This window comes from Euwallacea similis, chromosome 4, assembly GCF_039881205.1.
Source record: "Euwallacea similis isolate ESF13 chromosome 4, ESF131.1, whole genome shotgun sequence".
Taxonomy (NCBI): domain Eukaryota; kingdom Metazoa; phylum Arthropoda; class Insecta; order Coleoptera; family Curculionidae; genus Euwallacea; species Euwallacea similis.
In genome coordinates this window covers 5786294-5811253 of record NC_089612.1, presented here as the reverse complement: position 1 = coordinate 5811253, position 24960 = coordinate 5786294, and the positions used below count along the sequence as shown (strand labels likewise).

The following is a 24960-nucleotide window of genomic DNA, read 5'->3' as shown; positions in this document are numbered from 1 at the left end:
CACCACGATTTTCTCGACCAGCCAGTAGCTTCGAAAATATTAAAAAATAAAAATTCGTGAAAAACTGGATAACTTCTACATTAAACAATTTTTTCTAAAAATTTTTGCGATAAGGCATTGGACAATCTTACGTGGACCACCCGGTACATACATCTTAATGTTCGACAGACAAAACATATTTGCCTGGTAAATTACCGATGAATTTCGGTCAATTGTTGATGAAAAAAGGTGAAGAAAGTGGGTTGTTAAAAGCCCAGTCGACCACGTAGAGACTACTTGTCCAGGTTAGTTCCGGTTGTACGGTGGATTACCGGTAAGCGAGTAATTTGAAGCAGTGGCGGATCTAGGCGCAAGTGGACGTTGGTGCAAAACGAATTCGCGTGGACCTTGGGTTCCCAAGTATAGAACCAAACTGTTCACCAATATACACAGTGCGCAATATGCAGTATGTCCTTGACGTACCTCAATATTTGAGGCTCCAAAATTTTTTCTTCTATTTATGATTCTCTCGGTCCTGTTTGGTTCCTCTTACTTATTCATCTTTCAAAATTGCGGCCGGTACGCCTGTGCTTAAATGTAAAAGCGTTAAATTTTTTAAAATTTCTTTTTGTTTCTTAATTGAAAATTATGTTCTGTATATCTGTGGTTTTACTGGATTAACATTCATGTCTTTAAAACTGCAAAGAACCTTCATAGCGGGTAACATGTAGTAAGTCATTAGCGTTTCACAAGGTATTTAGGCCCAACAATTACTTTACATTTATTTTACAACATTTATTCGTGTCATATAATTTTTTGCTCTTGGTCGTGACTGAAGATTGCGCTCGGTACGCCCCTGATTTTTATCGAATCGATATACACAATCAGAAATTATAATCTTTAAATATTTAAACAAGCCCTTCCTCTCTCTTATGTATCGTTTTTTTTCATTAATCGAAACATTTTAAGGGGTTTTCAATATTCGAGGATAAATTTTATGAAAATATTTCATTTGTGATAAATTTCAACACTGAAGAATCTTTAAATGATTAATTATGGGAAAAACAATGATCCTCTATTTTTCTAATTAATCATAAATGGTTTGAAAGATTGACTAGAAAAAAGTGGTACTGATGCTCCTTTTTTGTATCACAGGATAAAAATTCAGTAGTTTTTTCTATTAATTTCCACAAAATTTAAAAAGATAAATTCAAATTTTGAGTCTAGAGATTTTGTTAATTTATTTTTCTCTTTTTGGTACCACCCTGAATTTTCCACGGAAGGGCTGCCAAAAAGGATTTATGAATTGGCAATATCCATGATAAGCAGTGGGGCTCTGCCTTTTTCACAGTTCCCACGAATTTTAAGTGGTTAAGGACTTTTTTTCGGCGAGTTTTTTATTCAAATTTTATGCATATTCACCTATTTTAGTGACCAACATTCAAAATAGCTCAAATGAAAATCACAAATTAATTTATTTTAATTCTATTTGCAGTGGCAACGCCGCGCTTAGATATTGTTTCCCAAGACGAATGTCAGAAGGCATCGTCGTTTCTTTTCTTTTGGCAGAGTGCATCGTCATCCATACCGGCAATGTTGCCGGGTGGCGTCTGAAATCTGATATTTTAGATTTTCTTCGGATGAACTTGCAACACGTAAGTGTGTTAGGTAATTAATTAGCAACCAACAAAGGACTAAAATTCACTCGACCATCCTAATTAAATCGTAGTTACTGGCGTAATTAACGCAGAAGAGCACCACTTTGCGAAACACTACACCCGATTCGACACTGAGGCGAAACAATGGCCCGTGGGAACCCAGCGAGAAGAACCTTATCAAAGATGCTCCAATTAATTAACGAGAAGAGTTACGCAAAGGTTGAGTACCGGTGCCGGTGCTGCAACGTGCACACGCCGGCAAACAATACGACAACAGTACCCACTGAATATTCTTATGACCTAGAGAGAAAACAGTACCCTGGAGTACCGTCAGTCTTCGCGAAGTCTTTGCCTCAGTCGCCGTGTAGACTTCAAAACGCCTAGTGGTTCTCCTTCTCTCTTCCTGTCATTGTGGGCGCGTCATCGTCGTACTCTCTTTTCAGAGACAGTGCGCTTCTTCCGGTGAGTACCTTGCCCTTTTTTTGTCATTCGTCTCCCCCCTCTCCGCCCCTCTTAGCGGGAGTGACATCAGTGGGAGTCCCTTTAGACCCCTCTTCTCCTTCCGATGATAGAAAGTGAGATTATTGTTTAGGGTCGATGATACCAATGAATAATTGATTAAAAGAGAAACTTGTGATCTTGAAGCATCTGCTGACGCTTATGAAACACGAGATCAAAATCCTGACTGGTGAAGCGTTGCTTTGAAAGTTTTTGAAAATTTATTAGTTAATAATTCAGTGGTTTCTCGGGTTTTTGTTTTGTTCAGGAACGCAAACATTGACTTATGTTTTGCCTTTTGCTGTGGTTTTCCGCGTTTACGGACACGTGAATAAAATTCTTCAAAGCCGTATGTTCGAAAGAGCTTTAATGCAAATCATACGTTTTTGCTGTCGACTGGGAATGATAATTAAAATTTCCATTCCGCGGTGAAAATTGCGACCTTCGTCCGCGAAGGCGCAGTCCTCCTTAAAGAAATGTATTCAACAGCAATGGTTTCATGGCAAAGATTTTTAGACCCGAATGCAATAATTAAATCAACTGTTATATTATTTATCGAAGCCTGTCACGTTTCATACATTTTTTGCTCTTCGTCACGACCACGATTACTGAAGAAGTTGTTTCAGTATTTCTAATAAACCGTGCCAGTATCTCAGGAACTGTCACGGCTGTGCCTTAACATGCGATTTAAAGCTGAAATGGTCAAAACACTATTTTGATAACTTCATAAAACTGCAAATCCTTGACCTTTTAGGATTGTATTGTTGACTAATGTCCTGTTGAGCACAGCCTTGCACATCTAACTGCTGTAATTTCTATGACATATCACGACGATTTATAAGTGTTATCCTTAGAATACAACGTAAGTTCAAATTACACTTTAATGTGATGGTTTTTTTGTGGGTTTCTTAGCCTTCTTCTCGTGCTTTAGTTGAGAGGTTAATGTTGCCTTCACGACTTTATCGGATGAAATCGTTTTACTAATACTAGCTATTAGAAAATTGGGTGTGGAAATCAAACAGGGTATGCCGATGCACCACTAGTGCTTCAGTCGGATTTTCGATGCTCCACGAGTTCTTGAGATATTTATGTGTCCTGTTCAAAGATTCATTACTTGACCTAATTTTTCTCTACATATCACAGGTGTTGCTCCGAACACGAAAGGACTCAGAGCAGCAGCGTTTTCGTTAAATAGCTATATTGCAATATTTCAGTCCAATTTTGCTAAACCGAGCGTTGGCATTAATGAAATATTATGCAGGGTGGCGCACAGAAAGGTTTCCACTCAGGTTTTTTTTCTTATAAACAAATAAATGAAAATATGCTCGGACACGTAAAACTTAGTTTTCAGGGTGGCTCATTTTTTACATATTTGCACCCCCCTCTGATCCCAACCCGTAAAAGGAGCGGTTGCCACTCTTAAAATCTTAAATGGAAAAGAGGGGCGAGTAATCTCTTATTTTAAAGGGAATTGAATTCCCTTTGTTATGGGACCTTCTTCGTGTTATTTGGTTGATAAATAAAATGCACAAAAAATGGTATTAGTAATAGTATTTTGAAATTTAATTTGATCTTTCGAAATACCTGCTATTATCAGTTTGTTTCTTGCAAAGGCAAATGGATTGGGAGAAGTCATAATGAATGACCCGCAAGATCTCCTGATTTGTCACCATTGGACTTTTTCGCATGGGAGCATTGAAATCTATAGTTTATGTAACCAAACTTAATTCTTTACAAAACCTGCGGCAACGAATTGTACGGGTGCCAACAAGTATCCCCCAAAATACCCCATAATGCTTACGAACATTTCGAACAATTCCATTATGATTGCATGGAGGTTGTTAGTTAAGATTTTCAATATTTATTTCATTGACATAAGTGGCAAGGAATTTTGTTATTTTTACATTTCAATTTTTATTTCTTACGAACTACTCAATCGATCCCAACGAGGAAGGTCCTACAACAAATTCAAATTTCCTTTCAAATAAGATATCACTCAGCCCCCCTTTCCATTTAAAATTTTAAGCGCCCCTACGTAGGGATTGGAGCAGAGGGGATGCAAATATGTAAAAATGTATCACCCTGAAAATTAAGATTTACGTGTTTTAATATATTTTAATTTATTCGTTTACAAGAAAAAAGCCTGAGCAGAAACTTTTTGATGCGCCACCCTGTATATAGAGTGCTCCAAAAGTGCGTAAATGATTTCTTTTAGCGTTAGAGTTAGAACAAAAAATTTGTTCGGGTAGGATATTTGTCTGATGGATAAATTACCGCAGAAATATTTGATCAAGCCGGATTGAACTTAACTGGACATTTTGGGATTTGACCGTCAACTTCGATAATGACAAAAAGAGTAACATATATGACGCAAACTGATACTTTTGACAATGAAAATTCAGTTTACACTTCAACTACAGAACAAATGGATGCACAAACAATGTATTTTTCCCAGTATTTAAAGTTGATAAAAATTGTTCGGTAATGTAACGACCAAATATTTGGACAAGCGAAATATATTTTCTTGACCGGACATTTTACGACCCCAGAAAATTACAGCTGCCACCAATGAAATATTGATAAATTACTGCCTATTTTTCTTAATATTAATAGTAGATTCTTATATAAACCGTTGTAAATTTTTAAATAATTGAGCTGCAGCAAGACGGGAATATTGGCTACCGCCACTGGAACCCTGCTAATGTCCTTCAGTAACAGCGGGGTAGAGGGGTATCGTTTGGACACAGTGGAAATCGGATTTAAAATGTCCTTATGTATTTTTAATATAAACTTTTTTATCTTCATTCTGTTACTAACAGTGGCGTAGAGTAGCCTCATTTGGATGCAGTACAAGCGACTGAATCTTTATTCTCAATAATTCCAAAACCTGCTCCACTTTTTACTATCAATTAGGTTTGCGTACGTGCCCTTTTTCTGTGCTCAGAAATTTCTCATAATAAGCACTGTAAATTTCCAATAGATAAACAATTTTGATGCCGCCACTGGAAGTTTGATAAACGACCGAATATTTTCCCCAGTCACTCCAAGCACTGCTCTATATTTTACTATAACTACATTGCCGTGCATGCCGATTTTTCTAAATAGGAATTTATCAAAGCGTGCAGTATAGTAATTTTCAAATATTTATATGAAATTCTAAGAATAATTCTGCTACTGGAACCCTGATAAATGGCTCAATTTTTCGCCATTTACCAATTACTCCTTATTTCCCATTTACTCCTACTACATACATAACTTATTATTTTATTATAAATTACACTAGTGTGTAAACTAAGAAAATATTATTAGAAATAGTTTTCTGTTTTTGTCCATAAGTTTTTGAGATTCAACAACGTATCAAGCCACTGTTTAATTATTCTAAAACTCCCCATTCGCATTACAATCATTCAATTAAAAAATTATTCTTGCTCAGTATGTTATTTTTTACATCTTTATGTAATCACACGTGATAAACTGAGACAGGTATGTGGTCAGGGAGTAGCTCTCGCTCTTGATTTACAGCTCAGTCGCAGTGGTGGCAAATACGCAATTTCAAAGCCAAAGTTAGTTTTCTTCTTTAAAACAATAATTAATGTTTTTACGGTTGATTTAATGTTTGTTGCAACGATAAATATTATTTTCATATAACTTCTCCGTAAAAATTCTCTCACATTGATCTTCAGAGCGATTAATACTTCATCTTCAGCAAAAATAAAAACTGTTGTATTCAAAATGCACTCCTTCAATTATCAGATTATTAAATTGCAAGATACGTTGCCATTAATAGTTAACATTTATATTACTTAAAATGAAGCGCTGTTGTATTCGCTGATTAGCGATTATATTCGTTTGATCACAAAAACCCTACTCAGATTGATGGCGAAGGCCGCAGATTTTTATATTAATTTCAGCGCATTGCACGAGCAGTAGCGGTAACATTTTCTTAAGGCGAAAGTCAATTTACGCCATTTGACGACTGTAATAATGGCTTACATCTGTCGAATTGGGCCTTAATAGCTCCCAGGAAAGTGGAGATTCTCTTAAGACTGAAATACTCTCCTTATTATTATCCTTCGGACGTTTCGTAAATAGCCCTAAAATCAAGGAGAAGACTGGCTTTGTAGTGTTTGTTAATTAGGAGAGATAAATACCTTGGACAAAGCAAACACGCAGCTTGATTCGCCATTTTGTCGAGAAATTGTTTCTTGCTATTTCTTGACCATTACATCTTATGTTACAAAATCTCACTTCATTCCATGTAACCACTGAAAAGTAACCATAATTTACAAATCGTATAACCTTAACTTGAAGCGATGCGTTTCGATAAGAAACTTATTTTCCTGAGATATTTCTACATCTATTGCCATTTCACGCTAAGGTACTCTTGAGATTTTATCCAGTGGTAGTGGCGCAAAACGTGACGTTAGTTTTGCATAAAAAATATATATAATATTCGAGAATTGCGGGACATTTACATACATCTGAATCAATGAGGTGCGACAATGTTGACAGATTGGGCCCGGCAATGTTTTTTGCTTTTGTACAATATGATTGAGCATTATTTCAAGGTTTGAACGGAATTTTCGCTTTTGCATTGGCCGGATCTGTAATCTTAAGTGTTAAATCAAACGACTCGAACTATCCGAAATCGAGACAATTAACAACAAAATTAAACCTCAAATACGAGGGCTGCCCTTTAAGTTTTGCATATAACGCTGGTGTAAAACAGTAAATAGTTTTTATTGTTTTTCGGGGTGTTCTCCGCTAAAATAAAGGAGAACCTCTGAAGATAAAAGAACATTCAATTATGCGGATTAATTGTTCCGGATTAGGAACTTCTTATTTTTCGCCGCGCTACCACTGAGCCGAATCATCTAAAAATCAATATCGGACTAAAATATACACATAAAGGTACGAGTAATAGGATGAATGATCACAACGGTCCGATGGCCTCTAAACCTTCAAATAACTTCAAACACCCTTTTTTGTAAGCGTATACTTCATCGGTCACGATACCGATGTACCACACGGAATAATTTAATAGCGAGAGCTATCTGCTAAGTTTTGCATATAGAAGTGGAATAAAACAGACAGCTTTTACATATTTAATTGTTTTTTGAAGTATTCTCCACAAAGATTAATTCCCTTTGCACGCGTTGGAACCATTTCTGGAAGCAGCTATTCCACTTTTTTTTTAGTATAGTCAAAATGACGTTTATGAAAGTCGTTTTGGCTTAGGTTGACTGCTTTTTCTGGCGACTGGAACCTTTGACCACGCAGTCTTGATTTTCGAAAAAGTAAAGAAATCACTGGGACTTAGATCGGGCCAGTACGGAGGTCGGTCAAATAATTTGATGTTTTGTTGCGTTAAAAATTCCATTGTATTGCAAGCTGTGAGCGAACTTGGATTGTCTTGGTGGACGATGATTCGTAGTTTGAAGTTGGTGTTTCTAAGTTCAGCGATGACTACCCGCAAACAAATGGTCGTGTCCCGATCGGCAGTAACAGTTTTCTGATCTTGCAGGGGAATTGCTGCTTTTGAGACAAATGTCGCGACCATCTTTTTGAATACACTTCGAGTATTGCCGACTTTTGTTGTTTTTTTTTCATCTTGAAACACCCAAACAGACAACTGCCGTTTACTTTCCTGTTCATATGAGTAGGTATGCCACCGGTGCATCACCACTGACGATGCTGTACACGTTTTTAGAATTTCCTGCGTTGAAGCGGTCTAAAGTTTTTTGACACCAAGTGACCCTAGCTTCTTTCTGTCCTTCGGTCAACAGATGCGGTATTCGACACGGCACGAATTTTTTTACAGCCAATTCTTCGTGCAAAGTTTTTTGAATTAAAGATCTTAGAAATCCCCAATGATGTCCCAATCTCGCGATTTGTTACATGTCGACCTTTCTTGATGCGCTTGCGCATAATATCGACGTTTTCCTGGGTGACTGCCGCTTTTGGTGCACCTGCCATTGGATTGTCGTTACGGTTCATTCTACCACATTTAAGTTACCCATTCTAATGAGAAATTGTCGACTGATGTGGCGCTCAATTGCCAAAAACAAAAACCAACTCGGCAAGGCATTCTTGTTGAGATAGTTGTTTTCGAAAGTCGTAAAAAATTATTGCGCGAAAACTTTCTCGGTTTAATTCCATTGTTCGAACAACTCGTCGACTTTTAAAATTCACTGCATCTACAACATTATACGTAGCGCACTGAAACTTTGGATTTAAGTTAGCTGAAGATTGAAGTTAAGTTTGATTGATGACATTTGACTAGCGCCGCCATCTTTGTCTCTGTATGCAAAACATAAAAGATAACCCTCGTACATTTTCTATAAAACAAAAGTAGATTTAATTTAGCTGTAATACAAACGACTAAAAATAAAATGGCTTTTGTGTTGATTTATCGACTAATAGCTTGCTGTGGGGCTTATTTAAAACTATTTTGAATAAAATTTAATTAAAAGTGCACGAAATATTATTTCATATTTAATTCTTTTCAGAGGGCAAATGCAAATATTGTTTTATTTACATAAAAATTAGGTTTGTGCATTGCGGCGCACCTGGCTTAAAAGAGGACAAATTAAGCTATGGTTCCCCGAAATTTAATTCGCTAAATTTCGGAATTAATTTAATAAATTCGTAATATGTTTGTTTATTTAGAATTGTTTAATTTTAATTTGAAACGTTAGGCAATATACTGATTTTATCTTTTTTTACATAATTTTTTCCAGATTATTAATTTGTTATTGCAGAAATTTCCTTCCTAGTTACCACCGCTTAACAAAAATACCGCGCATCTACCAACTTATGCGCAGACATTAGCGCTGGCGCATCCCAGACATGCGCAACATTGAAAGATCCTCCTGGGAGTGACAAGATCAGTAACTACTTTTAACTGTCTAACCCCACGTGATAAACAAAGGCAGCCTTATGGCCTGGGCGCTGCCGATGCTCCTTTTCCACGGTTGATAACGGTGCTATAGTGGGGACGATTACGAAATTTAATGGGAAAAAGTAGTTTTCCTTTTATGTCCAACTTGCGAATAAAAATCTCAATAGGGGAATCTTTAAAGATCCCGTTAATCCCTATTGCGCCCACTTCGCCCCTCGTGATTAGCATCGGCAACAAAGTTTATTTGACATGCAACATGTTTCGTTTAAAAAATTACTTATTCACGCTATGTTCGAGACTAGTCAACTATTTTTCTCGTCTTTTTTCGTAAATTAACTACGTGTCCCGTATGACAATGGCCATCTTAGGTACAATCTTCGCCGGGTATTTCTTTAAAATTTCGCTTACGGCCTATGCGAACTGAAATTTAATTAACCATTCGCATTGCCTGTATACATAATACTGTGTCTAGCGTGAAACAATTACACTGGTTGTGTAAAAATTACACTTGCAAATGTATAGCATTATTAATTATCGGGGCAGCTTTCGTTTTTATTTTCTGTGATTATGATGGGTATTCCTCGAGGTTTACGTAATCAAAGTTAAAGCTATTTGTTTACGGGTTTTATAGAGAGAAACAATGTGTGTCGAAATTGTTTTATATAGAGAAAGGGAAAAACTAACAAATAGTTATTTAGGATGGCGTTCATATAGTTCTGCGGCAACAGAAGGCGAGCGGACATTCTTTAATAATCGGTTATTGATTGACTTCTCCTGCACTTACAAGGAGATACCATGTCTAGATAAACCTCATTTGCGGCGGTCTATTACTTCTCGGTTTCTAATACGGGTATAAATAATAAGTAATTTAAGGAAAACGTATATCATTTGTTGGGACACCGAAGTTCGTATTGATTGATTAACGACGGACTTACACGTGTTGCTACTTGCCTAATGACTTTTTTATTACCTCACCCTGAGGTCATGCCTTCAAATTTCCCATGATATGTATATTGGAATCAGGTCGGGCAATCGACAAACCGATTAGCCGAAAGAGGGAAGTTGTATTGTTTTATCCCTCTTAAAGCGAGCTAACTGGGTCCCCAAATAAGTTCTCCCCAAGGGAATAATACAGTTAATCGTTTCATTTTCCCCCGAGTAATCTGGAAATAATCTCTTACTTTCATAAAGTTTAAAGACTCAATTTATTCTTTTTCTGGGTCGCCTGACTCCATAAGCTAGAAAATTGTTTTCGTATAATTTTTCTTGCAAACTTTACGAGAAAAAGGGGCAGTTTCTTGCAGCATGTGCCGTTCGCTGCAGTAATGCCTCGAGATATTTCAAAGTTGCAGCGGCAACCCGAAAATTCATAACGTACACGACGCCATGGGTGATGGATTACTTGCAACCCGAGTATTTGACTTATATGCATAAGTTGTTTATTTAAAAGCGAATAATTCCGTCTATATGAGCCGTCACAGACGTCTAGACGGAAATGATTTTCGGGGCGTTATTACGTCAGGACCAGACGTGACTTTCGTACGGAAAAAAGGGGCCAAACCCCTCATCTCCAGTCGAATCTTCGACGGTCCTTTAACATCAATACGAGAAATGTCATCAGATTATTGCTCGATAACATGTGAAATAACGCAATCCCATCTGACAGATAGCAATAAGAAGACTACAGCGGATGGAAGTCAGATAGAAAGTGGAGCGTGACTCGAATGGCTAGACTGAAAATGGTTGCCAACTGCAATGAGAATGTAGAAAATGGAATTTGACAACTGGCCACTTGTCCTGCATTTTTCATTAAAAATGTTACACGAAATTATAAAATCGTTTCAATTAAGGAAACTCTATCAAACTTGGACCACGCAGAAAACAGGCATTTTCTTTCTTGTTCGTCAATTTTTGTAATTCACCACGCTGCAAATTAGTATTTTAATATTGCAAAAACTCTCCAAAGCCGAGCCATAATCACTCAATTAAAATGTCGCCCCTCCATTAAATACCTTTATGCACGAACATTAACTTTGGTCAACTGTATCGAGGCTACATGCAAATGTCCTCACTATAAGAATGGGACAATTATACTATTTTTTTATCTTTATCTAACGAAAAATGAGAAACAAAGATAGTTATATGACCCGGCAGTAGAAGCCTCTCCTTGCTCACATGTCAATGTGGCACAGTGGTCGCAAACGCGAAATTTAACACCCCAAAATTCGTTTTCTTGTTGATAGCAATAATTATTGTTTTCGTAACTTTGCCAGTCTTCAGAAAATCGGAACGATGTATGACTTCCGATATAAGACAAAATTGAGTTCTTATCGCCTATCGTATTGTCAGATGACGGATGCATGGGACGCTCTTTCTCATGCGCCCGCCATCCGGTGAAGACCATCCGGAATTACGATAGTTGCCTGAAATGCATTAAACTCGTTAAAAAAGTACGATTGATCTCAAGCTTCTCCGACATTCAGTCATCGTCGTATAAGCATAAACGTTGTGTATATGAACCATACATATACATATGTATGTGACATAATGTATATGAAAAAGTCGTCATAATTATACCTTTTCGTTTGTTTAAAGTTACTTATAATTCGTCTCCTCTTTCACAATCAACTTGCAAAATAGAAACTAGTTTCTCTTCAATACTCCCCATAAAAGTAAAACTTCCTCTTCGCCAAGACTCTCAGGGACTGTAAAATGAAACTGATGGGGAATACCCCTAAAACGGGATTGCTCCAGGGGGCATTGAAGTCGACCATTCGATTAAAAATGTGAAGTCATTTTACCTCGATTCCATCCTTATTGATTCACGTGCTTCCAACTCCAAAGGCGATAAATATAAGAGGTAACAGGGTTTTAATTTACTGCTCTTATCATCTGAGAGGTTCTACTGTAAAGTCACCCCATTAGCTCGATATACGTATTAAAAATAAACACAAAGCTGTCACGGTTATGTATACCCTATTTGAAGGCGGAAAGTGTCCTTTTCTCTCCTCTAAGAGCCCGTATTACTTTACTATATGACGATCGTAATTTCCAGGGAGACTTAATATTAAGAAAAGTGACAAAAAGCCCGGTTGTGTTGCGGACAGATACTTATTACACTTTAGTATATATGGCACTTGTTGGGGGAGAATGGAAAGACGACAGGGGAATTTAAGTTTGGCAATTTTAAACTGGCACTGATACAAAAGTACACGGCTGAGAAAGAAGCTCGAGTGGGTGGTTATAACCAGAGATATATGGCTCGTTTTGCTGACAATTGCCGACATTATGTTAGAGCGAAATGGCACCGGTGATTTAACAGTGTTCCAGATAATGATAAGTTGGTTGTTTTTATTGTCAACTTCGGGATAATGGTAAGATTGGGGTTATCAGTATGAAGAAAATTGGGACCAAAAACACATATTTATTTGATGCCAACACTTTTTTATAATTGCAATATTTTGATTACAAATAACGGTAGATGTATTATTAGACGAGCATGTAATGACGGCTGTTATCCCCGATGGAGAAGTTCGCGTCACTGGCGAAGTGAGTGGCACAATTTTTCTGAGGGGAGACAGAAAAGAGTGTAATAGTGAGTTTCTCTTTTGCTCAAATACCCTTCAGATATCGACGATTTTCAGTGTCTCGATTCATAAACAAATAAAATTCTTTTCGATTTTTTTTCGGTCGAAAATCATTCATATCTTTGGGATTTTAGCAGGCGAGTTAACCAGAAACTTTGTTTTTCGTTTGATTCAAAATAGTAAATCTACAATGAAAAGGTCAAGATTTTCTTTGCCGCCGCACAATGACAATTAGCAATAAATTTGCAATTATTTAATGGGCATTCAGATGTAATGAATTGATAATTATACGCACGTTTACTTAGCAATGGTACAAAAGTATATTCTCCTTGGCAATAGTTATTACTTGCGAAACGTTGTTAGGCACAATTATTTATTAATCTACTACAAACATTAATATAATAAGCTTGTGGAAATTCGTGTTACATTTCCGGTTATTGTCTTGGTGTAGGTCTTTTCCAAAAGAGTTCAAGGCAGAAGCTGTTAACACCTGTTGACCTGTTCAGTTTTTACCACATCAAAAGAACTTTCTTTCTTATTGTAAAATCATGTAAATTAACAATTTAATTACGCTTTAATTTCATATAAACGGAAAGTTCCTCTTTGCCGCTCTCTCTCCTGCAGAGTTATCTCAATAAAACCGTTTTTAAGTGCAAGGCGCAAGTGAAAGCACTTTTCTCTGACTTTGTGGTAGCAATTTTTCTCTAAATGTTATTTTTCAATACCACAAAGGTGTGTAATTCACTGTTTAGACATATCAGCTCAGTGAACCATAACTCATGCTGATACGATCATAAGCCAAGTTCACTGCTTGTAATTGATCCGCTCTGCCCCACTTTGTACGACAATCCTTCCTAACAATAATATAACTCTTCAAAGGTAATTAGCTCTAGGTCAGCGATGGGCGTGGCTGCCCTAGTTAGCACGCACAGTTCAATCAAACCGTTTTCTTCTCGCTATTTGTAATTGTAATTTCTATGATATTTTGTCCTTTATGGGTAGGCGGATTATGTCTCATTGTTACTCAACAATCCTCAATATGAGTTTATATAAGGATATGTGTGTAGAAAGGTGCAGTTGGCATTACTACTACTTCTGATTCACGTCGTGCGGGGTACCTAAAGGTTTGATAAACATGGGAATTAAACATACACAAATGCTCGTTGGGTTGCGCATATTGATACGCTCTAATAGTGTAAAATTGGCCAACGAAATTGTCGATTTGATATCATTGTTTCTAAATATTAAACTCAACAACTTTATTTATTTTATATATGGCACAAAAACAGAATTTTTTGTCGGCCAATTATTCATGCGCATGTTCAGGCATGCTTATCGAGGCATTAAAAAGTTACGTGTTACGTAATCAAGGGGACAGCCACAGGTGCGTAAAATGTACAGGATCAGCGGCCGATATGGCCCGAACTTATGGGGTCCAAGTTATGAATTACTCGGGCCTAATCATTATTAATGCGGTAATTAGCGAAATTAAACCGCCGCTAGGTATATAAATTACCATTTAAATAGTTACCCCACAATGGGTTCTATGACACTCTATGGTTTATGAGGAGAGTGAAGGAAAACAACGCGAAGTTGAGAAATTAATTTTGTTTCCGGAAGCGAGTTCGAGCAAGAAACGGCAACGCAGCGCTGCTCTTTTGTCAAAAGATTATGGCCGCCTCATTTGAAAAACGTACGAGTGCCACAAAGATGGACGATTAATGAAGGTTGTCCGTATTTGTTTCCATAAGTAACAATGCTAGACGTTCATTGAAAATTGATGGTCTCCAAAGTTCCGTAATTGAAGAATAGAGAAGTTGGCCCCAGGCGAATTTTAGACGGGAGCTTCTCCACCCACCTGTCATTATAAAACGGACGCAGAGAAAATAAACGGTGGCAAAGTGCGAGAAACCGGACAGTTAAGCTGCAAAAGCTTAAGAACTTAGAAAACACAAAAAGTAGGCAGAAATCCTGGAAACGGCGGAGGCCTGGAAAAGCGATAAAGAAAATAAACTGGCGGACTGAGATAACCAAGTACAACAACGGCTGTGTTTGGATTAGCCAAAGTGAGTTATATAGATCCAATACACCCTCGGTTGGGTCCAGGAAATAGAGCCAGTCTTTTCTGTTTGGATAGAATCTTTCTTAATTATACTTTGGCCTTTCTGGTAGTGGTTATCGCCTATTTGAACTAATTGGGAAACGACCAAAAGTTTTTTATTTTACGCCTTTTTCACGGCTCGGCGAACCGATCAGAATCACTGTGCATGCGGGAAGTTCAAGTTTCAATCCACATCCTTTTAATCGGTCATAGAAGATCGCGATACCAGTCACATATGCACGAAAGTGTGGTTTGAATACTTTGCTGGACACCCACTCCATCCACCACATTTTATTTCATTTTGGGTCCATCATACAGAGTGCCCCATAGGTATTTCATTATACTTCAGGGGGTGAGAGTATGTTGGAAAATAATGGGGCTCCCCATATAAACCACATTCCAGTAATGCTTCATTAGGAAGATGCAGCGTGTTGAAGTTTGATTGCAAAAAATCCAATTTTTATTGATATCTTCAAAATCGCGTGAGATGTGTAAATGAAGTTTGACATGTTTTGACAATTAATGTAGACGCATTTGTTTATGCAAAAAGGTTATTGTTAGTCTGACTAGCGGCGTACGTACAGACACACCTCAGCATATTTTTAAAGAAAAAAATGGTACGCCACTGTTTTTCTCAAAATTTTGGAAATTTCCTTTGATTTAGAAGAAAAATTTTCACCTGACTCTTTTTGATTCGACGCATTTTTTGCCAGTAAAAAAATAGAAACTGTCTACATGCACGATATCCTCTGTATGGTTTTAATAATATAATATTAAATGTGTTCTAAATATTATTTATTTAATTTATAAAATTATTTTCATATTTAATGACAATATATTAGTTTTTAATGTGTCAAATTGTTGATAGCAGTTATTTAAATTTTATTCAATCGTTAGCCTTATTACTACTGAAACTTGCGAACATGCCCACCATTTTTCTTCTAAATGAAATAAAATTTCCAAAAATAATTTTTACATTGAGAAAAAGCAGTGGCGTACCTTTTTTTCATCAAAAATGTGCCGAGATGTGTCCGCACCCACGCCACTGGTAAGATTTAAAATTGGCTTTTTGCATAAATAAATGCGTCTATATTAACTGTCAAAACATGACAAATTTCACTTGCATATCTCACGCGATTTGAAAGATATCAATAAAAATTGGATTTTTTAATAAAACTTTTTCATCTTTATCATTTTACTTTACTGTCTTCCTAATGAAGCATTATTGGAACACGGTTTATATGGAACGCCACATTAACTTTCAATGGACCACCACCTTCTGAAACATAATGAAACACTTATGGGACACCCTGTATAATAGATAACTGAACGTCAAAAATGCGTAAATTGCTCAACTTAAGGGTTGTTCTAGTTTCGTCGTGAAAAACTATAGGTAGGAGTACTCACGTGTACTCTAGAAGTACTCGCGTGATTCTCTCGCCACTCGTAAGTTGTTTATAGTGAGCTCATCCTTCACAGAGTCAATGTGTTAATTGAAAAAACCTTTTAAGGTTTACATTTTAAATCGTTGAGACTAAAACCCCAAATTCGAGGAAACCCACCTAATCAGTGTTCTGATTGGTTAATCAGAACAAAGTAGACAGATACAAAGCTCCGTGCATTTTTCCCAGGGCTGTTCAACCAAAAGACGAAAAAAGAGTGAGCTTGAGCCGCAAGGTAATTATCCACGTTTCCTCCTAACTCAAATTTGAATCGTGATTTCGTTAGAGAGTGCCCAAGTTGCAAGTACTATTCAACAATTTGATCTTAATGCAGATTTTCGTTGATGTTAACAGTAGTGCTTTTCTCGGTTATCACGATGATTTTCGCGGCGGCATCCACGTACCAAATAATACCGGTATCAGAAGATTTTCCTAACAACTTATCACTGATATTGTTGAAACGCATGGATTGCTACTTAATTTCAAAACAGCCTCTTCTCGGGCTAACATCTCGCCGCTCCTCAGCCTTCACCACAATATGCCTAAGCCTAATATAAAGGAAGGATTATTACTAATTAATGACGTAGGATTGCGATGGCGGCAAGACGTTAAACCACTCAAATTTAAACAGTGCACACCTATTATGACACCCTGAGGCCGAAATATATTGGTTTGTATTGTGCATTCGTCTAGGAATTATCAACAGCACAGTCATTAATCAACCTCTTTTTTCAGCGTGGTATTTACGGCACTTACTTAACTAGTGTGTTTGCTCAATTTACCATCAATAATACAACGTTTTTTCGTATTGGAAAGGTGCATTAATCCGGATATATTATGTTCTATGGTATCTAACGAGTTAGGGACCCGCAAAAGGAATTTAATTATTGTGTTGCGTATATTCGGCACCAAATTGCCAATGAATGATTATGCATTTATATCCGGAATAACAACCTGGTGATGGAATGAAATGCAAGAATTTCGAGTAATTATGTTTCAGGTAAGGGGGAAAATGGACGAAAACAACCCTTAAGTTTTATCGTCTCTTTTTTGACAATTCCTCTTGCCGATAATAAATAACTTTCTATTCCGGTCTTTTTGTCGAAATCTGGCAACATGCGGACTGACATCATAAATGATACATAAAAGTCTGCGTGGAAAAAGAGGGCGGCTAGACAAATGACTGTTGCAACGTTGCCATTTGAGTGTCCATCATTGATTTTAAAATTTTTCCATCAAGCTATCATTAATCCGTAACTTGTCTGATTCTCAATGTGCACTGCTAAACCGTCGTCTCCATAGAAGCACCATTCAGCGTTGATTTTATTGAACTAGGCGTCTTATAATTAAACTATCTCGTTGAAACGGGGAATATGAGGTATTCACAAACCTTTTTGAAACGTTTCTAGGCCGGGGAAACATGCTATTAATTTCGGAGGTACATCACTTCCATCGAAGAATTGCTGGAAACATGTTGCAATGGCAACTGTTGCCGCTTCTGCGTTTTGAGTCGCCATTTGAAAACCTCAGGAACGCTCAAAATTTTCCGAAAATGTTCATACATTGATCGAAATTCTTGAAATTTAACCATTTTTATTATATTTATTTTTACCTTCATTCTCATAATTTTGAACTACCGGAGCTTCGCTCATATTAGCAATGGGGCAGAAGGAGACAGGAGCGCTGTAAAATCCAGCAACGTATTTGGATAGCCACAAATAACTGTCCGAAGCCGAACGACATTCTATTTTCGTTTTTTCACAATAAGAAGTGATTAAAATATTTAAAAGAGACGAATATTCGTTTTTTCGCGGGGGTATTTGGAATTTTTCGACCTTAAAGCGGGCTCTAAAACAGGTATTTTGTAATAGTGGCCCTTGTGCAAATTGCTGATAAAATAACGAAAATCTGGAATTCATGCAGGTCCCTATTAAATTATGTTTTATAAGTTCCTTTGTCATAAATCCAGAAAAATTGAAACTGCAGCTTCATACAAGCATTAATTGAACCAAATTGTGCTATTTGTTGGGCACAGCCGGAATTTGCATTCGTTTATACGAGCCCAGCTGGTCAATGAAGCGAATAATTTTGTTGACCGAGCACAAATGTTTAAAATTTCATTGCCCCTGAAAAAACTCTTGAATAATTTCATTTTTGAGTCTGCTTTTTCCATTTTGCGTTTCCCAATTTCCTTGCACTGAATCGGGATGTAATTGAGTCATAAATTCCCGCACCTAAGGGCCTGACTATTTAATTTAGCTTCGGCATTCGAACTAGTAGGTATATCGAGAGGTCGGTAATATAGTAGCGAACAAGCGGAACCTTAATCCGTAATAATTAGTTCGTAGGATGTTATTATTAATCTCGGATTATCCTTGCTCTATATAAATTCGGGTTTCGGGGGGGACTTCATTTATAATTTAAAACTTAATCTGGATGTGCCGTAATGCGGATTCGGGCACGAAGTTGTCCGACAGCGACGCAGGAAGATTTGAACATTTTACATTAAGATTTTAATGTTTCAGTCCGGAGTTTTAATCGGGTTAATGCGTGTAATAAATCCTGCTTCGAACGACCGAAATTCCGACAGGAATTCTAATTTATTTCCTTCGAAATTGTAATTTTCCAATAGGTCCACTGCTCCTGTTGTTTATGTATACGTACTCCATTGTTTCGTGGATGCCATTATTCCATTTCCTCAAATATCAGCGAACTCTTTTCTTTCGGACCTTAATGATCTCGACGAATTTAATCCGAAGACAAGTATTGGAAGTATGTAGAAAGTGAAGAGCTTCACATACTTGACTGGTTTTCGACAACGAGTTTGGTCAGGGTTAAGGACTGACACTGAAACCGGTCCAACTTAGTTCAGCAGTTTTAGCTCGATTTTATTTTAGTTAACACGCAAATTTATATCTAAATTAGGCAATTAAGGAGCTATTTTTATGCCGCAACATAAAGCAAAATTTCCCTTCGTTTTGTCGCTGAAGAGTGTGCTTGATCATATGGGAATCGATGTGAGATTCTCGAAGCAAATCCGCTAGGCTATAGAAAATACCAGTATTGGGTTTGCAGTCGTGATGGAGAAAGTAAAAGTAATTTCTTCCTCGATTCCTTGTAGAGAAACTTGTCGAGCCTAATAGTGGCACTTCTTCATTTTGTCTTGAGGAACATCTGCATTCCGATCGTTTATGTAAATACGATTAGGTGCTAAATTTTTCGGTGTAGACAAACCATTAACGCTCGTTATACGCGTATGAAGTCTTTATTTTCTCAAACACAGCGCTTAAATATGCTAATTAATTCCCGATTAACAAAATTGACAAAAACGCCGCAATTTGCATCAAGTGGAAAAGGGAACGTTAATTCAAATCACGACCGATTTCGTAGATTTGCCGACGTTTCATCATGTCTTGGGCAAATAACAATGAACAGTTGTTATTGGATTAAGAGCAATTAGCAATTCCCAATTTATTATACCGCGATTACCCGGATTGCGGCACAAAACACTGAATTGTCGGGTGTAGAAAACATTTATCTTGTAATTTCAATAATAATTCCTCCAAGGTAGGAGGTTTTTTAAGTATTGTATAATTACTGGCACAGAATTATACCGAATGTTCCCGAAATGTGGCTCTGTGACGACACAATTTACAACGCGTTTTTTCAACGAAGAGGCTCTTCGTGACGTCTGCCATAACCGTAGTTACATCTAAATTTCGTCAGTTCAAGGTCAAGTTACGTCACAATGAGCCCTCCCTGTCAGAGCACCACATGAAATATGCATTAACGTTACGTTACGTCATGAAGACACAGGGCGGCCCTTTGTATACCATTTTTCGATACAAATGAGTTATTACGCTTTGTTACGCCTTGTAAAGACTCACGATTTCTCGTATTTTCTCGGTTTCCAATATTATGACGTATGCATTTAAAAATTTCTCTGGCCGAAATCGAGATCCAGTGGCGCATCAGGAGGTGTAAAATATCGTTAAAGTTTTTAAGCTGACATGGGTTGTTCCGCTTTGTCCCTTGCAAGCACGCCCCTGATAACTGGCATTTTACCCAAATTCAGTTTTCGATATTTGAAGGTGCTTGGAAACTTTTTTCGCTAAAATTGAGGTCATCAAGGATTGCAAAATATTGTTCCGCTCTATCGTCCCTTGTAGGGACATTTCTGATTTATGGCATCACATTGTTCCGACATTTTCGAACGTCTGGTTGTTTTGCTGGCCAAAATCTAAGTCCTCCGCGGCATATCAAGAGGTACAAAATATCGTTGAGAGCTCTAAAATCCTGAGCTTATATCAGAAGTCAGAGCCTTGTAGACGTGTCCCTGACTTCTGATAGTTAAAAAATATATTCTCCGACGTTTTGAATCATTTGGCCTTTTTATTCGCGCTTTAATGGCTCTCCTCAGTGGCGTATCAGAAAACACAAAAAGACCGTTGCAATCCTTAAGTCTCCGAAGCAAGGCCGGAATTCGTTGTTTGGTTTCTGGTATTTTACCCAAATTCAATTTTCGACATTTTCAAATGTCCGACTGTCTTTATAGTGAAAATCGAGCTCCTCTGTGATGTATCAATAAATGCAGAGTATCGTCGGAATCTTTAAATTCTGGTGAGGGTTGTTCTCCTTTATCACCTTTTACAGGGACGTCCCCGATTTGCGGCATTTTACCCATTTGTTTTTCGCTTCACGGCACTCCAGGGCCGCACTGACCGAACATCGAAAGATGGACACTAAACATTTTTCTCATGTACGGAAATTTCTGCCGCGAAAAAGTCATTTCGCGCTCCCATGAAGCAATAGACCAATAAATTGGTCGGTCTTCAATATTTTGATCACACCAACTGCGGCATTTTGCAACCGTTTGTCGAACACAAATACCAATAGGGCAGTAAAATACAAAATGAGGTAGTAAATTCACCACTTTTAACAATTTTTATTGGCGTTGGAACGCTTTTATTCGCCCCGTTCGATAACAGAGCCGTTACAATCATTGTTCCCACATGCGTTTTAAACACGTCCGTGTGTTTTTTCCTCAAGGGCGTGAACAAAAAGTCATTACAACCAGACAGGAATTAGAAATTAAGAGGGTGCCAGTTACACGAGTCATGGAAATCTGGAGGACACATCCTGCGTCATGCCGCCCTAATTTGAGATGTTTTTCGTGTAGCAAATTAACTTGACCGTTTGTCATTGTTGTGAAACAGGCCAAATCTCTCCTCCATAACGAGGGTTTAGTCGCTGAAATCAGGTTGTGTGTGAAAAGGGCCCGTTGGCACATTTGTAGGGACAAAAACCATTTGGCACCGAGGTTCTTTCTTCCTGTCTTGAGTTTTTCGCTCTCCAAGCCTCGTCCTAGTTAACTAGACATGTCCATCGTCAAGTCTAATCACAGATATCGATGAGGAATTCGAATTTTATGGGGGAGAAATGGTTTCATGGAGGAGTTTTGACCATTTTCAATTGTGAGGCAGTCCACAGCAAGCAGGAATGTGTTGGAAACATCATTTATAATCCCCATTTCAATGCCACATGTGCCGTTACGAGTGGCCTTACCATTCGGGATTCTGGATATATTGAACTAGGTTCTCTATCACATTTTTCATAAAAAAAACCTAATTTTTAACCCCGTTTAGTACTGTTCCCATTCCCTAAACTCGGCGTTGGATTTAAGCGATTTTCGGTGCAGGGAATTTTCGTAATAGCAATAAATGAAACGGAACATTATATTTTAAGTGCTGTCTTTAGGCCTAATCGATCGATGTGGGCCCCACACTGACCATAGGTCAGTCGCGCTAGTTTATTTATAAAAATCTATAAACTAAACGTGGTCATGCAATACGCCGATTTCAACGGGAGGTAAACCAAAATGATTTTAGACTATTTGATTTAGAGTTTGATTAATACTTGAGAGCGGACTTCGAATCTGCTTAGTGCACATGAATTTAGCTCTTAAAGGTCACTCAGTCCTCTCCACAATTTATTCCAGCATTTCCATGATCAAAGTCGTGGGCGCGCCACGCCCTATTCAAAACTGCAAAATAAAGGCTTCAGTTTGATGGTTTTTCGTTTTAAAAATGTATTGCTATGAACTTCTGCCACTGATAAAGCTAAAAATATGCATTTTTTTCAAATTCGAGGCAACTGTGGTTCGCATGGAAATGGATGAAAACGCTTTTTGAGAGAAGAGGCACAGACGATTTCAGTAAATGGAAATGCTAGAATTGATTCTTCCATAACGACCAATAGATGAAAGCACTTTTAACTTTACTTAGAAAATAATTACCGCGGAAAAATAAATTGGCCAACGCGTAGGTTTTATTTTACGGTTTTTATTCAAATAGCCCTCCGGGTAAAATCATCAGGACGTTGATTTCTCGCCACAAGGCCCGTTTTTTCTAGGTAACCCCGGCATCAAGACAATTTCCATGGAAATGGAGAAATTGACCATTGCTCTGTTCTAATTTGGTCAATTCCGTGGAAGCTGCCTTGCTGGCAAAGTTACTAGGAATTTGAAAAATCGGGTTTAAAAGGACTGAAAGGAAATTAGTGGAGGGATCGAAGAGGGCGGCACGCAAGAAACTATTTGGTCCTCTCTCTTGAGTGACCATTTCTATTGACTTTTATCAATCTAAAGTTTATAGGTGACTTTACGTGGATTTTTATACGACCTTTGACTGTTTTCTTAGCTCCTATTAAGCAATCCGGTGTTGAGGCCGGGATTCAATTTGGAGATTTCGGGCCGAGATTCAGTCCCAAAATTTCGGGATTAAAATGAAAACTCTTAAATTTCTCAGAACATTTCTGGTGGTAACCGAACGTAGAAAATTGATCTTCCGTGCAAACCGGCATTTCTCTTTTCTTTTGGTGCGAATCCCATGCTCATATACGAGAATGATTCCAGAAGTACCCGACCTGACATATAAATGGCGATTTTTTTGTTAAAAATTTGCCTATATTACAGAAACCTAACCTTAAAAAGCTTATTTCAACAATTGGATGTGAGAAAGCTGTGTGCAAGATGGGTCCTGCGATTATTCACAATTGAGCAAAAACAGCGCCGTGAGGATGTTTCAAGGGACTGTTTTGTGAAGTTTCACAGCAATAAAACCGAGTTTTTGCGCCGATTCATAATCATGGATGAAACATGGGTCCATTATTTTACACCTGAGACGAAAAAGCAGTCAAAGCAATGGACTCAAAGGGGAGAAACGGCTCTTAAGAAGGGAAAAATCGTTCCATCTGCAGGAAACTCGATGGCGTCAGCTTTTGAGATGCACTTGGGACAATTTTTTTTTATTGACTATTTGCTTAAAGAAAAAGCAACAAACGAAGAACGTTATACAAATTTATTGTGGAGGTTGAGCAAAGAAATTAGGGAAAAGCAACCGCATTTGGCGAAAAGAAAGTCTTGTTCCACCAAGACAACGCACCAGTCCACACTTCCGTCATCGCGATGGCCAAAATCAATCAACCGGGTTTCGAACTTTTTCCTCGTCCACCCTATTGGCCAGATTTAGCCCCTTCAGAGTATTTTCTATTTCCAAACTTGAAAAAATCGCTCCGTGGAAAGCGATTTGCCAATAATGAAGAGGTGAAGTCCGAGGTTGATGTCTATTTTAATGGAACATTGCTGAGAAAAGTGTGTCAATCTGAAAGGAATGTTGAGAAATAATGAAATTGTCCAATTTTTTTTTCTTTAAGCGTTAGATCGAGTACTTCTGGGACTATCCTCGTATCAGTATATTTACCCTTAATCTTCCGATTTTACAGAATATCGACGTCAATTATAGCGCCCTGATGTGTTTCGCAGCAAGCACAATCAAATTTCTGATATAAGCATCAAAAAACACCTTGGGTAAGTTGATATTTCTTAAATTTTGCCGGTATAAAGATGATATCTCCGAATGAAACACATAGAAAATAATGAGCGTTGGCCTGGTAGTAGTTTCAGCGATTTAAATTTGCATATATACTGCTGAAATTTAATATTTCACATTTTATTTACATTTGTAAATGTTGCAATCTTCGCAATGGGGTTCTGACAAAAAAGGCTCACATTTAATGTGAACGAATTTCGAATAAGACTTCAGGCAAATGCTTTTCGAATGGGCTATTTTGCATTCTTATTCAGATATTGTCACGTGTTCCAACAGCTAATAGAAAACACTTGACACACGTGACTCCATAAAGTGAGTTATACCGTCTCCACTGTAATTGGAGCCTTCAGCTTGAATAGGTTGTGTGCGAAATATCAAGGTAATAATTTATTCATCGACTCAGATCTGAGTCACGCGTATAAGCCCTATGTGTCACGTGTAGGGTCTTTCTCCTCCTTGAATACGTCCAATTAACAGATTACGTGTTCTAACAGCTGGAAATGGATTAAGTTAATTGAACGCCGTCCGATGGGCTATGATAAGTAATTTAGTTTAAGGCCTCTTGCTCTCTCTCTCTGAGGTCCGGAGGAGGAAGAAATCATCTAAGTGAAAAAAGGGCGATTTTCTTCTTGTTTCCGCTCTATCGATTCTCAATATAAATCAAATTAAACGAAACAAGGTTTCTCAGTTTACGTCCATCACACGCCCGAGGATTTAATTGCGTTCCTTTTTAAACACTTTTCTCCACGTTACTGATGGGGGAACAATCAGAGCTAACATCCTTAGAAAGGAAATCAGCGTTTGCCCGGAGAAGAATTAACGGCAGAAGCAGAATTTATTTGTTTCAGTTTGTCAAGCCAATCAGGTCGATCATGACACTCAGTGATTTATCGAGTTGCAGACAA

General features: G+C 37.7%; 1 protein-coding gene across 3 annotated transcripts in view; it reads left to right on the top strand.

Annotated features, from left to right (window-relative positions):
- Window positions 1-1945: 1945 nt before the first annotated feature.
- LOC136408522 (mucin-2) overlaps window positions 1946-24960 on the top strand; it is a 59652-nt gene continuing 36637 nt past the window's right edge. For 2 of the 3 annotated variants that reach the window (XM_066389552.1, XM_066389551.1), the window contains exon 1: window positions 1950-2099. The gene's annotated coding sequence lies outside the window, so the exon portion shown is untranslated. Of the gene's footprint in view, window positions 2100-24960 lie in introns of all 3 variants that reach the window. The other variant, XM_066389553.1, reaches the window with a different exon arrangement.